We start from the raw sequence: 17,732 nt of genomic DNA on the forward strand, positions 1-17,732 counted from the left end.
TCAACATCGAGGCTACAAGAACAGGGCAGGGGCTGCGTACTCCGCGACAAGTGGCTCACCTTCTGATCCCTCAATGCTTCTCCAGCATCGACACAACTCAAGTTCGGAGTGGAATGGAATACTCAGCACTTGCATGGCGCCACAACAACCCTCAAAGAAGCTTGACACCATCCCGGACAAAGCAATCTTCTTGATTGGAGCTCCTGCCACTGAACATATTGGGCCAAATGCTGTAGAGGGCATCTAACAGCATCTGCCATTAGTTAGACTTTCCCTTGCATGTTTAGGTTTTTAATTTTTTGTGTGGCAAGTTGCTGAAAGTGCGAGCTGATAACGGCACAGCGAGGGAAGCAGGGCAACTGGGACCTGAGTGAATAGGCCAAGCAACCATGTATCTCCTTAACCAATCAAATTGAAGGATTATGAAATTAACTGCGCAAGGACTGAGAAGAAAGTGTAAATTAGAGTGGGGGAATTCAATGTCAAATCAGGTACAGAAAGAGAAATAAAGAGGGGGAAAGAAAGATTGGATTAAGAGAGAAGGAGAAAAGAGACAGAAAGGAAAATTAAAAATAGCTTTCATTTAGAATTTAACATTTTAAAAATCTCCAACAACAATTAAAACCTGAAGGAATGAGACTCCATGCTTGTAATAGTTAATTTTCAGTGATAGAAAGGTTGATTGGCAGTAATTAACACTTATCATGTTGTCAAAAGAGTACTTAGACTAAAATGGACAAGCCTTAATTCTCTGTGGTGAGTTAAGTTTGTATCTACTGCGCAAAGACAGCAACCTCACGCCATTAAATACATTTCAATGGTGAGCCAGATAGCGAGGTGCCATTTTCAAGAAGCTATCGCCAGAGTGACACAACTCGGAGAGCAACCTTTGGATATTTGAGTTTAACCACGCATCTGCCACTCACCTGAAGTTGTTGTACCATTTTTATAAACATAGAATTATACAATAGTACAGCACAGAAGTAGGCCATTCGTCCCATCGAGTCTGCACTGGCTCTTTCGAAGAGCAATCCAGTTAGTCTCACTCCCCTGCTCTTTCGCCATATCCCTGCATTTTTTTCTCCTTCAAGTATTTATCCAATTCCCTCTTGAAAGCTATTATTGAATCTATATCCACCACCCTATCAGGCAGTGCATTCCAAATCCTAACACTCGTTGTGTAAAAAAGTTTGTCCTCATGTCGCCTCTGGTTCTTTTGCCAATCACCTTGAATCTGTGCCCTCTGGTTATTGTTAAGTCTGTGTGTTCTAGTTATTGTTAATAAGAATCACTGCACACAGACCACAAGAGTAAATTCAACAGGTCTTTACTAGTCGGAGGTCAGGCTGAACTGCCCAATAAATCATTACACAGCACTTATATACCGGTGTGGTCACCACCGGTATTACAGTATACAGCAGCCAAGATAAAGTAGTGCATCTCTTAAAATAGTTCTCTTAAAGGTGGAACGGTTACATACACCACAATCCTCCCTTTTTAGCTTAACAGTATATATTCCCCATTAAACATAACATAATAACATATATACACAACTTCATGTAAAAACAGTTCACAGATTCAGTCTCTGAGGAGGCCGCCTGATCCGAGACGGATAACGCCTTTCAGGGGTCTCTGGTTCTCGTTGCTGGGGTGACTCATCTAGTTGATCCCCTATGGATAGGACATCATCATCAGGTATATTCACTTCTGAGGTAGATGCTTCAGGTTCACTAACTTCCTCCATGGTTGTCTCTGTCGTAACCATGGGCTCGACCCTTGTTCTCGATCCCACCAGTTGTCCGATTTCAAAACTCCGAGTGGGCTTGTAATTGATATGCTGGAACTGTTTGTTTTCGACTTCCCTCCGCACATTTGGTTTTAACAAGTCCAACCTGGACCGCAACCTCCTGTTATAGAACATCATGGCAGGACTTTGGTTTGTTGTTGCATGGGTGGCGTTTCGATATGCCAGTAGGAAATTGTCCACCTTGTGTTGCAGTGGAATCTGATCTTCGCTCATGGCCTTTATTGCCTTTTTGAATGCCTGTACAAACCTCTCGGCCAGCCCATTCGTAGCTGGATGATATGGGGCAGAGGTATAATGTTTCACCCCATTCTTCTTCAGGAATTTCTGGAATTCCTCTGACACGAACTGTGGTCCGTTGTCTGAACATATTTGCTCTGGCAATCCATTTCTTGCAAATATCGTTCTTAGCACCGCGATCGTCTTCTCCGAGGTAGTGGTAGTCATTTTAATCACTTCTGGCCATTTAGAATGTGCGTCCACCGCAATTAAAAACATGGAATCCATGAATGGACCAGCAAAGTCAATATGTACACATTGCCATGGGGTTGAAGGCCATTCCCATGGATGCAGCGGTGCAATTGGAGGTGCATTTTGGACTTTTTGGCACCCTGAGCAGCTTTTCGTCAGATCCTCTATCTGTTGGTCGATACCCGGCCACCACACATAAGCCCTAGCAAGGCTTTTCATCTTGACTCCCCCCAGATGACCTTCATGCTCTCTTAACTTAGGAGGGATAATCACCCTTGTTCCATACATCAATGTTCCCTGACAGATGGACAGCTGTTCTCGCCTTGCTGAGAATGCCGGTAACAGTGGATCACCATGGGCTGGCCATCCCTTTACTGTCAATTCGTAGACCCGGGACAGTGTCGGGTCATTCCTAGTCTCCCTTTCAATATTTGCATTGGTGACAGGTAAACATTCGATGATGGTCGAGTGCAATAACTCCACCGGGTCAACCGTCGGTGCCTCCTCCTCAGTAGGTAGTGGCAGGTGCGATAGCCCATCAGCATTACCATGCTGCTTTGTACCTTTGAATTCTATCTGATATTGATGTGCCCCTAGGAAAAGGAACCATCTCTGGAGCCTCTGTGCTGTCATCACCGAAACACCCTTCTTAGGGTTAAAAATGGATACCAACGGCTGGTGGTCTGTCAGCAGTGTAAACTTCTGGCCCTGCAGGTAATGATTAAACTTCTTTACTCCCCACACAAGGCTGAGAGCCTCCCTATCTATCTGAGCATAGTTGCGCTCAGCGGAGGTCAATGATCTGGATGCAAATGCGACTGGCCTTTCCAAGCCATTTGGCAACTTGTGTGAGAGTACTGCTCCAATACCATAAGGAGAAGCATCACAAGCTAAACGAATAGGTAGCGTTGGGTTGAAGTGAGCCAACACTTCCTCTGAGGTGATCAATGCCTTGCTTTTGCGAAAGGCCTTCTTACAGTCCTCGCTCCACTTCCATGGTACTTCTTTCTGCAAAAGAGCGTTCAGCGGGTGCAGCACCGTGGATAGATTTGGCAGAAACTTATGGTAATAGTTAATCAACCCTAGGAACGACCTCAACTGGGATACATTTTCCGGAGCTGGAGCCTTCACAACAGCTTCGATCTTGTCAGGTGACTTGTGCAGCCCCTCCTGGTCAATGACATGACCACAGTACGAGATCCATTTCTGAAAGAACTCACATTTCTGGCGATTAACTCGAAGTCCATATTCCTTCAATCTGGTGAGCACCAGTTTCAAATTTGCAAGGTGTTCCTCATCGTCATCTCCTGTAATCAGGATATCGTCCAAATAACATTGAGTGCTTGGAATTCCCTGTAATACCTGCTCCATGGCCCTCTGCCAAATTGCTGGAGCCGAAGCCACTCCAAAAACCAGTCTATTATATCGATACAAGCCTCTGTGCGTGTTGATTGTGAGATACTGGTGCGACTCTTCCTCAACTTCCATCTGTAAGTACGCTTGCGCCAGGTCTATCTTGGTGAAGTGTTTCCCGCCAGACAATGAAGCAAAGATATCCTCAATCCGCGGAAGCGGATATTGCACCGTGTGAAGCACCGGATTAACCGTGATCTTGAAGTCTCCACAGATGCGGTCCTTCCCCGGTTCCCCTGGCTTGTTACTCGATGAACGCTTCATGACGGGAACAATGGGTGTGGCCCACTCACTCCAGTCCACCTTAGACAGTACTCCTGAACGTTCTAGCCCTTCCAGCTCAGCTTCCACAGCAGGTCGTATCGCATAAGGTACCGGTCTGGCTTTGAAAAATTTTGGGTTTGCATGTTCTGCAATCTTGATTTTTGCCGTAATTCCTCTCAGTGTTCCCAGTCCCTGTTGGAACACCTCTTTAACCTCATCCAATATTCTGGACAATCGTTCAGGTTTGACATCTTTTTTCCCGGAATCTACCGTTATTGCTTTTAGGGAGTGCCAGTCCATATTTATTTTCCTGATCCACTCCCGTCCCAGAAGTGGTGGACCTCCCTCAGGTAGTACATATAAGTCCATTCCTTGGTGTTCTTTGCCCTTGTGTACCACCTTGACTTTTATCTTTCCGATGGGGTATACTCTTTGCCCCGTGTATGTCTGCAATACTATCTCCGTATCCCGTAGGGGAATATGTGTGAATAACCTTTTGTAATCTTGCTTATTCATGACCGTCAACGCCGATCCGGTGTCCAATTCCATCTTCACTTGGACTGCTGCTATCTGAAGTGTGACCCAGATAGTTTGTAGGTCAGCTTCCTTACTCACATTGTGAATTCTCAGACTACCCAGTTCCTTGCTGTTGGAGTCTGAATCCGAATTCTGTTCATCCGAACTCTTCTCAGCCACCTTATGTACCTTTCTGCACTTTTCCTGCGGTGACTTTTTGTTGCTGGTCTTCTTTCCTGACCGGCATACTTTAGCTATGTGACCAAGCTTGCCACATTTTCTACATTCCTGATTTTTAAACCAGCATTGGTTCTGATCGTGTGTTGTCTTTCCACAATGATAACATTTCGCTGTACCTAAAGCCATTTGATCTACGCTGAGTACTGCTGCCTTCAGCTGCATTTCCGCAGTGCCTCTCGCTGCGGCTTCGTGCGATGCTGCAATAGTGACAGCCTTATCAAGTGTAAAATCATTCTCTTCAAGCAGCCACTTTTGTGTTCCTTCTTTCGACAATCCACACACGAATTTGTCTCTCAGTGCCTCGGTCAGTCTTTCCCCAAACTGACAGTATTTCGCTAGCTTACGCAGTTCAATTAAATACTCCGCGTTGCTTTCCTCTTTCAGTTGCGTTCTCGCATAAAATTTAAATCGTTCCGCTAACATCAGCGGTGTGGGGTTCAAATGATTTCTCAGGACAGCAACAATATTAGCGAAAGCCTGATCCGCCGGTTTAGCTGGTGATAGAAGATGCTTCAATAGCCCGTATGTCTTCGCACCCATTGAGTTTAGTAAGGTTAGTGCTTTATCTTCATCTGATATTTTATTTGCCTTACAATAAATCTCTATGCATTCTACATACGTGGCCCAATCTTCAACATCGGGATCGAAATCGTTGATGTTACCACGCTTAGGCATCCTCGCAATCTTCTTGAGAAACAAAAAGAAATTTATATATATTTTTTTTCAAAATGGTGGTTTACCGCGCTTGTCTTCTTCCCCCGCCTACGAAAATGGCGGCTTCCCGCATTTGCCTTTCTCCCCCGCTGGCTGTAATGGCAATTGCCGTATTGCTGCGTTCGCCCTCCCCAGCGGTTCTCAAATCATGCCTCCCAGCCCCTCTTGCAGTCCGGTCCTTTCCCCCGGCTGCGGCTGAGTTCTCCGCGTTTTTTTATTTTTATTTTATCCCGCGCCTCGCGGCCTCGCTAGCTGCCCGGCCTTTTTCCCCGGTCGCGGTCGAGCTCTCTCTCGACGCTGTTGCATCTCCCAGCCCGCTTGCAGCCCGGTCTTTTACACCGGCTGCGTTTGCATTCACCGCGGCTCCCGTGCCTTACGCTGCCCCAGTCTCAGCGCCTCTGGCCCCGACTTCTGTCCGGCTCTTTTCCCCGGCCGTGGCCGAGTTCTCCGCCCTTATATCCTCCGTTTTTCCCTCCCCTACTTCACAGCCAACGTGGCCGACTTGCTGCTCGTCGCGGATCGGCTTACCCACCACCGTGATAGAAGGGATGATCACTGCCTGTTGCTGATGGAAGGCTTCGTGTCAGGATTCTTCCTTGCTCTTCAGACCCGAGTCTTTTCTCAGCAGGATGATGAGGGCGGATGCCTCTTCTCGACGCCCGTTAAACTGCCTTGGATATATCTCTGCCGCAGGGTAAGATCGTCATCGTCGCCACTGTTAAGTCTGTGTGTTCTAGTTATTGTTAATAAGAATCACTGCACACAGACCACAAGAGTAAATTCAACAGGTCTTTACTAGTCGGAGGTCAGGCTGAACTGCCCAATAAATCATTACACAGCACTTATATACCGGTGTGGTCACCACCGGTATTACAGTATACAGCAGCCAAGATAAAGTAGTGCATCTCTTAAAATAGTTCTCTTAAAGTTGGAACGGTTACATACACCACAGTTATCAACCCTTCAGCCATTGGAAACAGTTTCTCTTTACTTACTCTATCTAAACCCTTCATGATTTTAAACACCTCTATCAGATTCTCTGCTCCAAAAAGAACAACCCCAGCTTCTCCAGTCTATTTGTGCATAAATACCAGCGAGCGCCATTAGCCTCACTGTTACTTTGACAGGAAACTCCAGACCAATATCAACAACATCCACCCCCTCTACAACCAGCACACTGGGACCGAACGATTTAATCTCTCGGCTGCCACATTTTTCAGCAGCAACAGGATGGTCGTGAAACCAAAATCAAAGTGAGGGACTTCCCACTCGCTTCCCACCGACTTCCGTCCGACTGCAATCTTGGAGCGGGGTGGGAAACAGGCATCAGTGGCACTCGCAGCTGTGAACCTCATTAATGTATACAAATCGGGGTCCTATCACATACACACACTGAGAATGTAGGTAAAGCTGCCAAACCAGCAGTCTTTAAAGGGAGTGCTGGAGGCCTCTCCTAGACTGCTGTGGGTGAGCGAGTTTAAGAATTTTTGGGGGTCCAAAAAGTGCATGGCAGACCTTCTGCACCCCTCCACAATTGCCTGGTACGTCCTTTTAAATCACAACTGTTGGCTTGGCTCTGCAGAGGAACCGATGGAATTCCCATCCCCTGATCGGTAAGCTGCCTATCCATCAGTGCTCATTTAGCATGGGCTGGAAAAGGGCTTGGGCCACCGGAGACCTGGATAGTGGGCTCACTCTGCCCACCTTCCGTCCAATGAAAAGGCTCACATGAAAGTCAACCCCACTATGCCTGCAGCGGGTACTATCTACAGGATGCACAGCAGCAGCTCACCATATTTACCAGGAGCAGCAAAATCATGGGAACACCATCATGTTCAAGTCTCCCTCGAAGTCACACACCTTCCTGATATATTTGGATCCTTGGCCATATATTCCCATTGCTTCATCGTCGCTGGGTCAAAATCCTGGAATGCCCTACCTGATACAATCATGGGAGCACCATCAACACTAGGACTGCAGCGGTTCAAGGAGGACCCACCAGCACCCTTCACAGGGCATCTCGGGATTGGCATTAAACCTGGCCATGCCGACCTCGCCACCTTCCGAGGAAAAATAATAAAATTAAGCAACAGCTAGTTATGATTTAATGAATGTCAACAGAACCCAGAGATAAACTATAGGTTTTAAAGCCGGTTTTCTGAGTTTGTACTGCAAACGATGAGCCGAGCTCTAGAGCTGTACACATCAGGAAGATACTGATGTGCCATCAATAACTCAAGGACAAGAAGTTAAAGGATTCAACTGAAGGCTTTTAATCGCTAAGAACATTGCACGTCATTCCACATCGGATTCGTCTGGCAGAATGACTCATACAGCTCTTGAGACCTTTATATGACAAAAGACAGGGGCGGAGCCAATACACACAATAGGGGAAAAGGGGGCGGTACACACAATACAATGCAGGTAAAACACAGGGGCTGATGAAGACATATATTTCATCACAGTTACATCCATTTTTCACAGTCAATTTTGTGGGAGGTAGGCGAAGCTTTCTGCCATCCGCACCAAGTTTGAACATTTGTCCATAGAGCTCATTGCAGGGCCTCTGTCTCTATAAAAGATAAAAGGGTAGAAATTACTGCTGAGCAGGTTACCCTGTGGGAAATTTGGTACTGTTGATACATATCCAATGGGGGACTGGATTGAAACTGCACAAAGTTATTTCAATTAGAATTTTCACAACCAGAATGGAGGGGAGAGTTATTTCCCATCTGTTTTAGTTGGATTATACCCCAGGTCTCAAAGGCACAAAAAACAGTACTCTAACCCACTGTGCTACCCAAAGTGCCACTTAATGTACTCATAACAAATTTTTCTCTCCACTACTTTGAAATAAACAGTTTAACGCCTCTATTAAAATCATGGAGGAGGTTGATACAAATGTGTTCAATTTTCATACAATAACACTGATGGCAATAATATCTAGCCTATAGTTTTTTAAAGTTCCAGCTATGATATGCCAAGTGTGCTGAGCCAATTGGTGCAGTAATGATCATGTGATGATGCAGGATAATAGAACTAACAGCAATATAGAACATGAAGCCATATGCATCATCTCATGACTAAAATATTAAATATTAAAATCTTTTGTTGGCAGTGCAATGCTAGTAGATAAACTATTCCTGATATATCATACCAAAATAATGTGTACTTGGGAGTGATCCTTTCTCTTGGGGAGACAGGACATTAATCTTATCAAAGAGTTTAACAACTGTGATCCAGCATTTGAGATCAGCTGATATTCTTGAACGTTCTTGTTGGTATGTTTCACAATCTGTTTTAATTTTATGTTGGAGCTGTTTTTTTGATTTTGAATCTGGTCTTGTGCAGGCAGTAATAAATCTGACTGTCTCCATGTTGTCAATGCGCAATGACGTTCATGAGAAGATTAACGGTATTGAGTGATTCACAGAAAGTTTATCAAGAAATAATCTGCCATTGATTGCAAAGAAATTCTATGCCCAGTATATCTTATGTTGCGCTAACAGCATAGAATTAGTTATGAGAGGAGCCTTCATAACTTACTCAGACCTGGGAGGTTCCTAACATAGAAACACAGAAACATAGAAGATAGGAGCAGGAGTAGGCCATTCGGCCCCTCGAGCCTGCTCCGCCATTCAATGTGATCATGGCTGATCATCCAAATTCAGTACACGGTCCCTGCTTTCTCCCCATACCCCTTGATCCCTTTAACCTTAAGAAATATATCCAACTCCTTCTTGAATATATTTAATGTATTGACCTCTGCTGCCTTCGGTGGTAGAGAATTCCACAGGTTCACCACTCTCTGGGTGAAGAAATTCCTCCTCATTTCTGTCCCAAATGGCTTAACCCTTATCCTTAGACTGTGACCCCTGGTTCTGGACTCCCCGACCATCGGGAACATCCTTCCAGCATCTAGTCTGTCCAGGCCTGACAGAATTTTATAGGTTTCGATGAGATCCCCTCTCAATCTTCTAAACTCCAGTGAGTACAAGCCCAATCGATCCAATCTCTCCTCACAAACTTCTTTCCAAATTCTTTCAGCAGTGAAGGGCATCCCCATTATTTCCCCACTCCAGCATTCTTCCCTCCCCCTTGCAACAGCATTACCTCTGTGACCCGCCATAAGCAACACTATTATCATAAAAAACATTTTGCATACTTAGATACGAGGCTGAATTTTTACCTGCGAGTGGGTTTGTGTGTGGAGTGGGGGGGGCTGCGGGCAGGGTCGCTTAGGGAGCTGCCATCATCAACGTTCCGTCAGCACGCTCTCCACTGTGTATTTAACTTAACGAGATCAATTGACAGAGTCATGCGGGTTTCCCGGCCACTTAAATGGAGCGGGGCTGATGATGTCACGGACGACCTGCCTTCAGCTCGCCTATTTCAAGGAGCCTTGCACACATCAGAGTGGAAGGTTGTTGTTGTAATGTATATACCTTTCAGTGGGGAACTATCTTTTACAGCTCATGTATACTGCAGTACCGGCAGTGACCACACCTGTATATAGCCCTGAGTAGTAATCTGTACAGTTCAGTTCCACTGTGAGCCACGTTGAGTAAACACATGTTGTACCGTTCTCCGCAGTCTGTGTCTTATTATACACGGACACTACATTGGCGACGAGGCAAGTTTGAATCTACCTGCAACTCCGCATCACCTCCCGGGGATTCGTTCCTGGAGATCAGTGGATTGGAGGTCAAGGCCAGAGACTCAGGCGTCGACCACGGGCAACCGCCCAGTCATCCAGCAGAGACTCGAGAATTGCGGGGGAGGCTGTCGAGAGCCAGGCTTGGCTTTCCAGTTGAGGTGGTCCAGCGAAATGGGCTGGCAACAGGTAGTGCGCAGACCCTTTCCCGACAGCGGTGGGCTAGAGCCCGACCGAGCGGCACAGCAAAGGGCAGAGCAGCGTCAACGGGGGAGAGAGAGAGAGGGCAGAGCGCACAGGGTGCAGCCGGTGTTCAGGGGCCGAGCAGCGTCGGAGAGAGGGAGAGAGAGACGTGCAGAAACCCGCAAGACGCCGCCATTGCCACGAGGACCACCGAGAGCGGCGTTGGCAGCAGCGCAGCAGAAGCGCGCGAAACCTACAGGGCACCGCCATTGCCACGAGAACCGCCGGGAGCGGCGTTGGCAGCAGCGGGGGAGGAAGGAAAGCGCGGGAGATGCCATTTTAAGCCATTGGGAGAAGCCATTTTAAACCACACCCAAAATACCGAAGAGTGGCAGTATCACCGCATTTGACAATGAAGTCGAAGATTGGACTACATATGTCGAACGAATAGAGGTGTACTGCAAGGCAAATGAGGTGTCAGATGACAAGAAAGCGTCGGTATTGTTAAATTTAATGGGTGCAAAGACGTATGGTTTATTACGAAATCTAGTAACCCCAACGAAGCCAATGGAAAAGAGTTTTGAAGACATAGTAACGATACTAAAGGAGTATTTAAACCCCACACCGCTGCTGATAGCAGAAAGATTCAAGTTTCACAAACGGAACCAGCATAAGGATGAAAGCAATGCTGATTATTTAACAGAACTGCGCAAACTATCGAAACACTGCCAGTTTGGAGCGGGACTGGCAGATGCCTTAAGGGACAAGTGTGTGTGTGGGCTTCAAAGTGAAGGAACCCAGAAATGGCTTTTATCTGAAAAGGACCTTATGCTGGAAAAGGCTTACAGCATTGCGGTATCATATGAAGCAGCAGCACGGGGCGCTGCAGAGATACAACAGAGACCGCAAGAATATGGCACAAACAAAATGTCATATGGAACAGAGAAGTGCTATCGCTGCGGCAGAACAACACACGACCAGAATGATTGCTGGTTCAAAGACAAAGTGTGCAGACAGTGTGGAAAAGTAGGACACATAGCACGAGTCTGCAGGTCGGGAAAGAAAACCAGCAATAAGAAACCTACCAAAGAAAATACAAGAAGGTACATAAGATGACGGAGAATAGTTCAGACAAACAAAAGAGTGATAACGACTCCGAAAGCAGGGAACTGGGTTGTCTGAAACTACATAATGTGATCACAACGGAGGAACACCGAACCATTTGGGTCACTCTCAAGATAGCAGGAGTCCAGGTAAAGATGGAATTGGACACAGGATCAGCCCTAACAGTCATAAACCGACGGGACTATGAGCAGCTATTCTCACACATACCCTTGAGAGACACAAAAATTATTTTGAAGACGTACACGGGGCAAAAAGTCTACCCCAAAGGAAAAATAAGGGTGACCGTTATATATAACGGTAAGGAAATACCAAAACTAGACCTATATGTATTGCAAGATGGAGGACCACCATTACTGGGACGTGAATGGATCTGGAAAATACAACTGGATTGGCATTCCATACAGGCACTGACTGTGGCTGACAAAAAGGATGATGACATCACACCTGGGCGACTGTCAAAGATCCTAACTGACGCGAAAGAAGTATTCCAGCAAGGACTCGGAACGCTAAAAGGCATGACAGCGACGATTAAAATTGAAGAAAACGCAAGCCCAAAATTTTTTAAGGCCAGACCGGTACCTTATGCGATCCACCCAGCCGTCGAAGCAGAGCTGGAGAGTCTGGAACGTTCAGGTGTACTGTCCAAGGTAGACTGGAGCGAGTGGGCTACACCCATCGTCCCTGTGATGAAAAAGTCGTTGAGCAGCACGCCTGGGGAACCAAGGAAGGTTCGCATCTGTGGGGACTTTAAGGTAACAGTGAACCCGGTCCTTCACATCGTACAATATCCATTTCCGCGGATTGAAGATATTTTCGCCTCGCTATCTGGAGGGAAACGCTTCACTAAGATTGATCTGGCCCAGGCGTATCTGCAAATGGAGGTAGAAGAAGCATCAAAAAAATACCTCACAATCAACACCCATAAAGGTCTCTACCAATACAACCGGCTGGTATTCGGGGTAGCATCAGCTCCGGCTATTTGGCAGAGGGCAATGGAACAAGTCCTGCAAGGGATCCCAGGGACCCAGTGTTATTTGGACGACATCCTGGTCACGGGCGAAAATGACAGTGATCACCTTGCCAACCTGGAGCAGGTGCTCACTAGATTGCAGGAATATGGGCTCCAAGCTAACCGCCCCAAATGCGAGTTTTTTAGAAAGCAGATCTCGTATTGTGGCCACGTTATCGATAAAGAGGGGTTACATAAGTCCCCAGAGAAGATTGAGGCAGTAGTCAAGGTTCCTCGGGCTGGTAAACTACTACCATAAGTTCTTGCCAAATTTGTCTACAATACTACACCCACTGAACACCCTTCTGCAAACTGGGGTGCCATGGAAGTGGAGTGACGAATGTAGACGAGCTTTCCAGAAGAGCAAAACACTAATCACATCGAAAGAGGTATTGGCCCATTACAACCCAGCATTACCAATTCGGTTGGCATGTGATGCGTCACCCTATGGCATTGGAGCGGTGCTGTTGCACAAATTCTCGGACGACTCAGAGAGGCCAATAGCCTTTGTGTCACGATCACTAACCTCAGCCGAGCGTAACTACGCCCAGATTGACAGGGAGGCCCTCAGCCTAGTGTGGGGAGTGAAAAAGTTCAATCACTATCTGCACGGGCAGAAATTCACCTTGCTGACGGATCACCAGCCTCTTGTCTCCATTTTTAATCTGAAGAAGGGCGTTCCGGTGATGACTGCACAACGACTACAAAGATGGTCACCTTTTCTAGGGGTGCACCACTATGAGATTGAATATAAGGGCACGAAACAGCATGGAAATGCTGATGGGCTATCACGCCTGCCACTGCCTACTGCGGAGGAAGCACCAGCAGTGGATCCTGTTGAAATATTCCATTCGACTATAGTTGAATACCGACCGGTAACTAACGCTTGTATCGAAAAGGAAACCCGAAATGACCCGACACTGTCTCGGGTATATGATTTGACGGTGAAGGGATGGCCAGCACATGGCGACTCACTGTTGCCAGCATTCTCGACAAGGAGAGAACAGCTGTCAGTGTGCCGGGGGACCTTGATGTGTGGATCCCAAGTGGTAATTCCACCCAAGTCAAGGGATAGAGTGCTCAATGACCTTCATGAGGGTCATCTGGGAGGGGTAAAAATGAAAAGCCTAGCCAGGGCTTATGTGTGGTGGCCAGGAATCGATAAACAAATCGAGGACCTCACCAAGAGTTGCTCAGGATGCCATAAAGTCCAAAATGCACCACCACAGGCCCCTCTACACCCATGGGAGTGGCCCTCATCTCCATGGCAACGGGTGCATATTGATTTTGCTGGTCCATTCATGGACTCAATGTTTTTAATAGCCGTGGATGCGCACTCGAAATGGCCTGCGGTCATCAAAATGTCCTCCACCACCACGGAGAAAACTATTGCAGTCCTACGGACCATTTTTGCCAGGAATGGCTTGCCAGAACAGATTTGCTCCGACAACGGACCACAGTTTGTGTCCGAAGAGTTCCGGAGGTTCTTGATAAAGAATGGGGTAAGGCATTACACATCCGCCCCGTATCATCCAGCCACAAATGGATTGGCTGAGAGGTTCGTACAAACCTTTAAGAAGGCAATAAAGGCTATGTACAATGACAACATTCTGCTGCAGCACAAGGTGGACAATTTCCTGTTCGCCTACCGGAATGCGACACATGCAGTCACCAACCAGGCCCCAGCCATGATGTTCTTTAACCGAAGGCTAAGATCGCGCCTGGATTTGCTCAGACCAAACGTACGAAGAGATGTTGAGAGTAAGCAATTTCAGCACATCCATGAGAAGCCAACAAGGAGCTTCAATGTAGGGCAACCAGTCTTGGCCCGCGACTACCGAACAGAAAAATGGCAGCCAGGAACGATATGCACACGGCAGGGCCCACTAATGTACACAGTGGACGTTAGGGAGAGCATCGTGAGACGCCATGCTGACCAGATCCTAGAGTCACAGGAACAAGTCAACCCCATGCCTCGCCCATACGTACCTGGTGATGAACCCGACGTACAGGTCGCATCTACCCCAGAAACAGTAGCATCGGAAGCTGATGAACCAACCGACGACAGGGGGCCAGAATCGCCTCCGCACCAAGAGCAAGACACTCGGGAAAGGCGCTATCCAGAAAGGATCAGGAAGCCTCCCCAAAGACTGAATATATAAATAGACTATTTTCAGCTAATGTTGCATGTTAAAAGTGTTAATTGTAATTAGTTTGATATTTAATTGTTAAATGAGTGTTATGGTATTGTTAATCTAAAAGGGGAGGAATTGTAATGTATATACCTTTAAGTGGGGAACTATGTTTTACAGCTCATGTATACTGCAGTACCGGCAGTGACCACACCTGTATATAGCCCTGAGTAGTAATCTGTACAGTTCAGTTCCACTGTGAGCCACGTTGAGTAAACACCTGTTGTACCGTTCTCCGCAGTCTGTGTCTTATTATACACGGACACTACAGTTGTAGGAGGGTCTGAGGTGGTTGTGAGCGGTGCCTGTCACTGTTACATCCAATACTTTGACTGCGAGGGTGCAAGCATTTATAGCCAACAATGCAGTCTCAGCACCAGAAGACTCTGCCCAGGTTTTCAGATTCCTCCCTGGACATCCTGCTCCAGGGAGTGAGAGCACAGAAGGAGGTCCTCTTCCCTGGTGACGGCAGGAAGAGGCCAGCCAGTGAAACAAAGAGGGTGTGGCTGGAGATCGCCCATGAACTGAGCAGCAGGGATGTTGTCAGCTGCTCCTTTGTGCAGAGTAGGAAGAGATTTAATGACCTCATGAGGTCAGGAAAGGTGAGTACAATGTCACATTCTAGGCTCTGGCAGCTTTTCCAGCTGTGATGTGCGCGATTGTAGAGAGAATGGAGGAGTCCATCTCCAACATGAGCAGCACCATGTCGCAGGCGATGGCAACAAAGTGTTCTTCCATGGAAAGGATGACCACCTGCATGGAGCAGTTAATGCACTAGTCAAATGAGAACATGCTTGCTGTGAACAACAGCTTGCAGACTCTGATTGCACTCATCTCCAGGGGGAATACCAACATAGACTTGGGTGTTTATCACCCCACTGATGTGTAGCAAGGTGCTCTCCAGCTCCTTGCTAGCAGGGAAGTGCGGGTGGTCTATGAGAGGGATGATGGTGAGAGGGGGGCTCTGCTCAAAGTCCTCCCACTTCTCCCCCATTACCTCCCCCTCAGACAGAGTCTGACATGCTTCTTTGGATCCCGATGGCCAAGTCTGCCCCTGCACAGTTACAGGAGATGCAGGCCCCGATTTTCTCCCAGCCGTCGGGTGGGTTTTCAGGCGGGCGGGGGCCAAAAATCACAGAAATAGGGGGTCGCGACTCCCCCCGCCCGATTCCCCGCCCCACCCGACTTTTGCCCCTGTGTTTCAGCGGGACCCGAATCAGTCCCGCCCACCACAGGCGGGAATGGTCGGCGGGAGCCTAATGACCAATTATTAGCATGTTTAAACCTATTTTCAAGGGCCCTTGCAATTTTCTGGCTTCCCCCACGTAAAACATGCCTGGTGGGAACACCGCTGATGAAACCTGGCGTGAACAGATTTGGCTTGCTTGCTTTCAGCTGCAGGTCAATCAGGACTGAAGAGATTTAAACAGGCAGCATTTGCAGGCTGCAGGACCTTGTTGCTGAATGCTTGGGGCAGCTTTTTGAAGGCTTAGGCACAGCTGTGGAAGGTTGTAGCCTCACACACTTCTCCAGTGTGAGCTCCTGGGAAGCCCCTCTCACCACCCTAACTCAGCGCATCCTTAACGGAGGCATCTGCCAGAAGCATGGGAGGCCTTTTGTTCCTTCCCTTCCTGGCATTAGAGGATCTCCAACAGCAGAGGAGGCTGGAGCAACTCCAGCAATAGCATCACCAGCACCAACAGGAGCGGCAGGCTGCGGCTCAGCGACCTGGGGCAGCACAGGCCAGAAGGGGCCAGCGCATGGAAGGCTGTCGGCGCAGGAGATACCCCCCAAACAGGGTCTACAGACACAGGGTCAGCTACCTCAACATGACTGAGCAGCAGTGCCAGAAGCGGCTCCGACTTTCGCGAGAGGTTGTGACTGACATCTGCGCAATGCTGCAGTAAGACCTGGAGCCCAGAGCACCAGGTCCACACTACTTACCAGTGGCCATCAAAGTCACCACCGCACTCAACTTTTATGCCTCAGGCTCCTTCCAGGGATCAGCAGCAGACAACAGCGGCATCTCCCAGGCGGCCGCACACACTTGCATCACGCAGGTAACCGATGCCCTCTTTGCCCTCGCGCACAATCACATCCATTTCACCAGGGATCGCGCAAGTGTCACGGCGCGAGCGCTTGGATTAGCTCAGCTGGCAGACTTTCCAAGGGTGCAGGGCATCATTGACTGCACACGTGGCACTTAGGGCACCCCACCGCAATTCAGGAGTTTTTCTCAACCGCAAGGGCTTCCACTCCCTTAACGTTCAGCTGGTGTGTGACCACAAGAAGGTGATTTTGCATGTTTGTGCCAGGTTCCCTGGCAGCTGCCATGACTCCTTCATACTGCGCCAGTCTACTGTGCCTCCGCTATTCAGTCCGCCAAACGAACTTCAAGGATGGCTACTTGGAGACAAGGGATATCCCCTGCGCTCTTGGCTAATGACGCCGTTGAGGAGACCAGCCAGCTGAGGAGCGCTACAACTCCAGCCACATTACCACCAGATGCATTATCGAGCAAACCATCGGATTGCTGAAGATGTGCTTCAGATGCCTTGATAGATCAGGTGGAGCCTTACAGTACTCATCAGCCAGGGTCTCCAAAATCGTCGTGGTATGCTGTGTGCTTCACAACATGGCACAGCGTCGTGGCTTGCCGATTCCGCAGAACCAAGAGGCTCCTCACAGAGCCGCCTCGGATGAGGGTGATGCTGAGGAGGAGGAGGAGGAGGAGGAGGACGGAAATGAGCATCCTGCAGAGGCCCGCCAACCAGCGGCACCAGTGCGCGAGAACATTGCTGGGCGGAATGCAAGGAACGCACTCATCCTGGGCAGATTTGCATAGCTTGGTATATCAAACACTGCAGCCTCACTGCTTCTTAACTGACCATGGGCAATGGCCCGTGCCTACACTTTCCTACCTATTTGACCAGCTTGCTGACATCTGCGAGTTATCCTAAGGCCTCTATGTGATATCCCCATTCGCCAAATGACAGACGCCATAACTGCAGCAGCTGCCACCAGATTTTTTATGTACAGGAAAATGATGGCATTAAAACTATTTACAAGACTGGATGGTGGAATAGTTATGTGAATGTGAGCATAGAGAGATACGGAATGGGTAAGGGTGCATGGATGTGACTGTGA

The 17,732-nt window shown here is 47.9% G+C and overlaps 1 long non-coding RNA gene across 1 annotated transcript in view; it reads right to left on the reverse strand.

Moving 5' to 3' along the window:
* Positions 1–7,692: 7,692 nt before the first annotated feature.
* The window catches only part of LOC147104422 (uncharacterized), a 107,215-nt gene continuing 97,175 nt past the window's right edge, over positions 7,693–17,732 (reverse strand). The window contains exon 3 of the long non-coding RNA XR_015072392.1: positions 7,693–7,994. This is a non-coding gene — a long non-coding RNA (uncharacterized LOC147104422). The remainder of the gene's footprint in view (positions 7,995–17,732) is intronic.

Source organism: Somniosus microcephalus, chromosome 19 (genome assembly GCF_052327205.1).
Source record: "Somniosus microcephalus isolate GS21.2 chromosome 19, FLI_Smic_1.0, whole genome shotgun sequence".
NCBI lineage: Eukaryota > Metazoa > Chordata > Chondrichthyes > Squaliformes > Somniosidae > Somniosus > Somniosus microcephalus.